This window comes from Notolepis coatsorum (genome assembly GCF_963971535.1).
Source record: "Notolepis coatsorum genome assembly, chromosome: 1".
Taxonomy (NCBI): domain Eukaryota; kingdom Metazoa; phylum Chordata; class Actinopteri; order Aulopiformes; family Paralepididae; genus Notolepis; species Notolepis coatsorum.
Window position 1 is genome coordinate 133244324 of NC_140165.1, and position 6000 is coordinate 133250323.

The 6000-nt window shown below is 38.4% G+C and overlaps 1 protein-coding gene across 4 annotated transcripts in view; it reads right to left on the bottom strand.

Moving 5' to 3' along the window:
* Nucleotides 1-1172, bottom strand: part of LOC311241200 (G-protein coupled receptor-associated protein LMBRD2B-like) — a 28593-nt gene extending 27421 nt beyond the window's left edge. For all 4 annotated transcript variants that reach the window (XM_084329941.1, XM_084329942.1, XM_084329943.1 and 1 more), the window contains exon 1: nt 1074-1172. The gene's annotated coding sequence lies outside the window, so the exon portion shown is untranslated. The remainder of the gene's footprint in view (nt 1-1073) is intronic.
* Nucleotides 1173-6000: the final 4828 nt, after the last annotated feature.

Consider the following 6000-nt stretch of genomic DNA (forward strand, 5'->3'; position numbering starts at 1 on the left):
CCGTTTATGTCACAAATGTATCAGTACTAAATACCTATATATATGTCCCTATGCCATAAATGTCATGTATGTTGTGTATGTCATAAATGTCTATATGAATTGAAAATGGGGGACCCTGATGGAAACAAGACAAACGTCTTTCTCAGGTCTGCATCCCCTTAACAATTGTATGTATTGAGCCGTACTGTATTGTACCCATTCTGCAATCTGTTAAATACAGTTTTCATTCATTCATTCATTCATTCATTCAGTAAATGGATAATAATCTTAAATTGTCTTTAATTACTATCATAAAACCAATGAAGGGTTGGGTGGCGAGGGGGTTGGTATGGGTGGTGATTGAAAAGGGGCTGCAAAGTAATTTCTTTCCCCAAAGCCAAAGGCAAGGGACGCCTCTGCTCAAACATATAGATATTATAATATATTATGTTTGGAGAGAAGGAGGACAATCAGAGATGAGTGAAAGGGAAAGGACAGTGAGAATAAACTTGAGAAATAGATCTGTTTGAAGTTGAGTTGTAGTTTAAGTGTAGCCTGTGCAGAGATGATGATTAAATCAAAGTGTACCTTATTGGTTGATTGTTAGCTGCTTGGATATAGCATCATATTACTTTTTTCTCATGTCATTCATTAGAAGTGTGTTTATGGCTATCTGTATCCAGATCAAGACATGGGTAGCTCTTGATCTAGCTTGTTACAGATAGTATGAATATTTTGCGGTCTCATCTCACACTGGATAACCGGTTCTGTCAAACGGATCAGAGTCTGCACACATAGGCTGATTACCGGTATACCAAGTATCCACAAAAAGATCAAGACAGCTACACTAACGAGGACGAATTCACATAGGCCTACATTTTTATGACCGCATTTGCCATTAGCGTTACAATCTTTCAATTTATCTATTCATTTATAGCGAACCCAATTCCTTAAATCCAATACAATAACAAATAATAGGCGTACTGGGGATTGGGCTTACATTTGGAGTATGGTCTCATAAAATTCCTAAATATATTCAACCAATAAGTCAAACATAATACACTCTATTCCTAAAAGCAATGCCTGTTGTTTACCTTGATTATTTCTTCTTCCCAGCTGACATTCCTTCATCCAGTCACCGCTTCAATGTACAATAACATTATGTTCCAGAAACCTAGCTGTAGAGTCCGTGTACACAACCTTTGGAAACAAAATTGCGTAACGTCACACGTTGTCGTTCTGTCGCTCTGAATGCTGGGTAATGTATGCGATATTAGAGGTGTAGTGGTTACTGTAACAGGCAGTAAGTAGTAACAGACCTAATATTTCTGACACTGGGAATACATTCCATGAGATCCATAGATGTCCAGAGATACCAAGAACTGGAGCAATCTTCCATTTACTTACGTATGTAATTTTAGGCGAATTTTCTGAGAATAATATCGCTATAGGGCTTATGAGGTTAATAACTCAATTAGCAGAACAAAAGGCAGATGGCAGTTTTTACACGCCCCCAGTTTCAGGTCAGTGAAACCAGGCTGAATTAAGATAAATAAGATTTACAAAACAGATTTACTCAAGCTTACTCACTGTGTAAGGAATGTGAATGTGAATCCCTACCCACATTCAAAACTGCTCTTAAAGAGCACCTACGGGAGGCTGCAATTCGAAACTGGCCACCGGAAATGCCCAAAACCCCCACCACCTCCTAATAGACAGTCTCCTCCCCACCGCATGTATATATTCCCTCCCCGCCGTATGGATATTTCTCTCCCACCCACCCACCCCCTCCTAATGTACAGTCCCCTCCCCATCATATGTATATACTCTGTCAGGATCTAGGGGTAACAGTACTGTATATTTGAATACCGTTTATGTCACAAATGTATCAGTACTAAATACCTATATGTCCCTATGCCATAAATGTCATGTATGTTGTGTATGTCATAAATGTCTAAATTAATTGAAAATGGGGGACCCTGATGGAAACAAGACAAACGTCTTTTTCAGGTCTGCATCCCCTTAACAATTGTGAGTATTGAGCCGTACTGTATTGTACCCATTCTGCAATCTGTTAAATAAAGTTTTCATTCATTCAAGTTGCACTCACTGTTCTCAGTTAGATTATTCTAACCTTCTGGCTGTTGTCATACAGAGTGAGTTTCAACACAGGAAGTATCACTATTTTCCTTCATACTGTCTACCTTCTACTATCATGCACTTTTCCACTCAATAATCTTCCCCTTGCCTATATTACTACCTACTATACTAATATGCAGGGCCGGACTGGGGAAATAATTCATACCGGGAGATATAGCGCGAAATATAGCCCCAATCAGGCCACCCGGAATTTTTTTGTTACAAAGACTTAATTTCCTGCATTCTGGTGAATTTTAGTGCATGTGAATCACTAACTAATGAGCCAACAATTGCTTAGTACAATGTACTGTTATGAACCTCAAATAAAACGGTTGTGGCACTAGCAATGGTACTCTCTCCACCTTCAAAAAGAAAAAAGCAAGAGCACAACATATTTTTCTATTTACTATTATAATACAGTTAACCACTCTCTCCACCTATTCAAACAGAGCAAGAGCACAATACCATATTCACTTTACTGATGCACTACCCATCAACAGTTAAAATAGCCCTTTACACAAACATTAAATAACAGACCTTTCATTACAATACTATAATAACAGTAGCCACTGCCAGAATAGTGACACATGTATCGCGTGTGGTGAGCACATGCATGCATGCACAACAAAGACAGAAGATTGCGTTGTCTCAATAATTTTAACTATTAAATGAGCTCAAAGTATGAGCTCACTGACTGAAATTTCCAACAAAAAGCATCAATTGTCAAATAATATTGATCACATTAACTAGACTAGATGTTTTTGAGGAAATTAGAAAGGGAACAACAACTTAACCCTTGTGTCTGATCAGATTATTATTATTATTATTATTATTATTATTATCAAAAAAATGTATATATAATTTTTTTTTTTATATGTGCAGGCCAGGCCACCGGGAAAACTCCCGGTGCTCCCGATGGCCAGTCCGGGCCTGCTAATATGTCTCTACTACTATGCACTCAACACTGCAGCACCCAAGTTTCAACACTATTTGATGAACATTGTTACTCAGCTGAAAGAGTTGTAACCTGCTGATTTGTCGTACAGTATAGTCACCCAGTCAGTGAAACCAGGCTGAATTAAGATTTAAGATGTATAAAACAGATTTACTCAAGTTTACTTACTGTTCAAGTTGCACTCACTGTTAGCAGTTAGATGATTCTAAGCTTCTGGCTCTTGTCATACAGAGGAAGTACACGTGTTTCAACACAGGAAGTACCACCTACGTGAGACTGCAATTCGAAACTGGCCCCTACAAATGTCCTAACCTAGTTGTACAGTAAATGACCAAGTAAGGCTTTGTCAGTATTCCAATGTACAGTGTAAAATGTGTGTGTGTCCCCTACCCAACCCCCCCCCCCCCCCCCCCCCCCCCACCTCCAATGTACAGCCCTCACCCAACCCACCCAACCCCACCCCACCCATCCAACCTCCTCCAATGTACAGTTTCTACGCCAAATGTATATACACTCCTTTTCTGGACACTTTTGTATCACAAACAGTACTGTATTTGCAAATCTGATATGTCATAAATGTATAGATGTAGCAGTACTGTCTATCTGTATGTCATGTATGTCATATATGTTATGATGAATTGAAAATGGGGGACCCTGATGTAAACAAGACGAAAGTCTTTCTCTGGTCTGCATCCCCTTAACAATTGTATGTATTGAGCTGTACTGTACTGTACCCATCCTGCAATCTGTTAATAAACTTTTCAATCAATCAATCAATCAATCACTACTTAACAGAAAACCTGAGTCTGCAAGTTAATAACTCAATTAGCAGAACAAAAGTGAGCTGCACTGGCTCCCCATCACCACACAAATCCGCTTTGAGGTCATTGACCTGGCATATCGCAGAGCAAAAGAGAATTAAGCGGGCTATTATCGGTCCTCGCTCCACAATGGTGGAACGAACTTCCCATCACAGTTAGGACAGCCAAAACCCGACCAATCTTTCACCGTTGACTAAAAACACACCCCTTCAATCAATATCTGAAATGAGGTTAATAATAACCTTCATACTGTCTTCTACTATCATGCACTTTTCCACTAAATAATCTTCCATGCCTATATACTACCTACTATACTATGTGTCTCTACTACTATGTAATGCACTCAACACTGCAGCGCCCAAGTTTCAACAAAAAATTTAGGAAGTGCACACAAACACACAATACACATTCCCACAGTCTATCCATCACAAAGGGTGTCTGAGGAAGGCACGCAGCATTGTCAAGGACACCTCTCATCCCAATCAAGGACTGTTTGCCCTCCTCCCCTCTAGGAGATGCTACAGGAACCTCCGCTCCAAGTCAAGCAGACTCAGGAACAGCTTCTTTCCCTCAGCTGTCATCTCTCTGAACTCTGTGCCATGTTGACAGCCCCTCCCCCATACCATATCAACTCTGAACTCTGACTCCATTGCCTACATAGGCTCTGTTACCCATACTGTACGACTCTGAACTCTGTTGCCTATACTCAAGTTATACCTACCTACTGCTTTCACTGTCTACAACTGCCCTCATTCATAGTAATCATAATACTCTACCCACCTTATACTACCAATATACTCTGTATGTAGGCCTACTGCTGTAGCTGTATATCGTATATTTACATTTATATTTTTATATTTACAATATATATATATATATATATATATATATATATATATAACGGATGGTATTGTGAAGCGCAGTCAAGAAGGGCTGGGGTGAGTAGCGATGCTATGGGTTAAACTCACTCTCACATCCTCAAAAGACACATAGACACGGTACAGAGAAGTGAATTCACCTCTTGGTATAGCGGTCTGTGTTGCTGCCCGCGGTGTGGGAGACCGGGGTTCAACTCCCACTCGGGGCATTGAAGTTTGAGGTGACGTTGTCACAACCGTTACATATATATACATATTTGTCTGAATATACCTGCATATAATTCTTCTATATACTTACTTATACACCTGCATATAACCCATAACTCTGTATGATAGCATGTACAATAATTCTGTATATATCTGTAGATACTATATCTGTACATATCCCTTACCTACTCTTACTAGTTAACCTGCGGGCCAGTATGACTATTACCTTACTATTACTATTACTTAATATTATATTACAACTCTGAACATACATCTGAATCAGTACTCAGTAGTACTAATTTATATATGTTATACCCAGTTTAATCACCTGTACATTGTATATTACTATTGCACTTTACTGTTACATTTGTTCTCTAGTTGGATGCCAAACCTCTTTTTATTGTACTGTACTTGTGCTGTATAATGACAATACATTGTAATCTAATCTAATCTAACAAACAAAAAAAATGAACTTTAAACACACACTTAAAACACAGTCAGTACTTTTTTTTAAATAATATTACTTTACTTCTTTACCAGGCCAGTGGTCTTTTGGTGCCTGATTGGTCTGTTTCTGAGTTAAGACGATAATGAAATCCAGCACAGGCTCAATACATTTGATACATTAGGTTACAGGCCTAGACAAAATAGTTTACAGATCTGCTGAAGTCTCTGTAGATTCTAAATAGTTTCATTGTTTTGTTTCATTCAATGTATTGACATTTGTCAGGGAAAAAGGGCTGACAGGCAACATTTGAATGTTAAATCTATATGACATGAAAACACTTCTATTAATCTATTAATATAATAATCATGCTGCTATACTGATTATTTTAAATAATTTAGCACCATAATATGTTCATGAATATGTAGGGGATTGAACCCATGACACTGAGCTTCACTTCTTTGGTTTTCAATTTTGATAAATCCATCCCTACCCATCAATGTTGTTGTTTCAAAGTAAATGATTTCCACATCATTCTGTTCAAGCTCAAAGTGTTTTAATTTTTATAGGGGAATC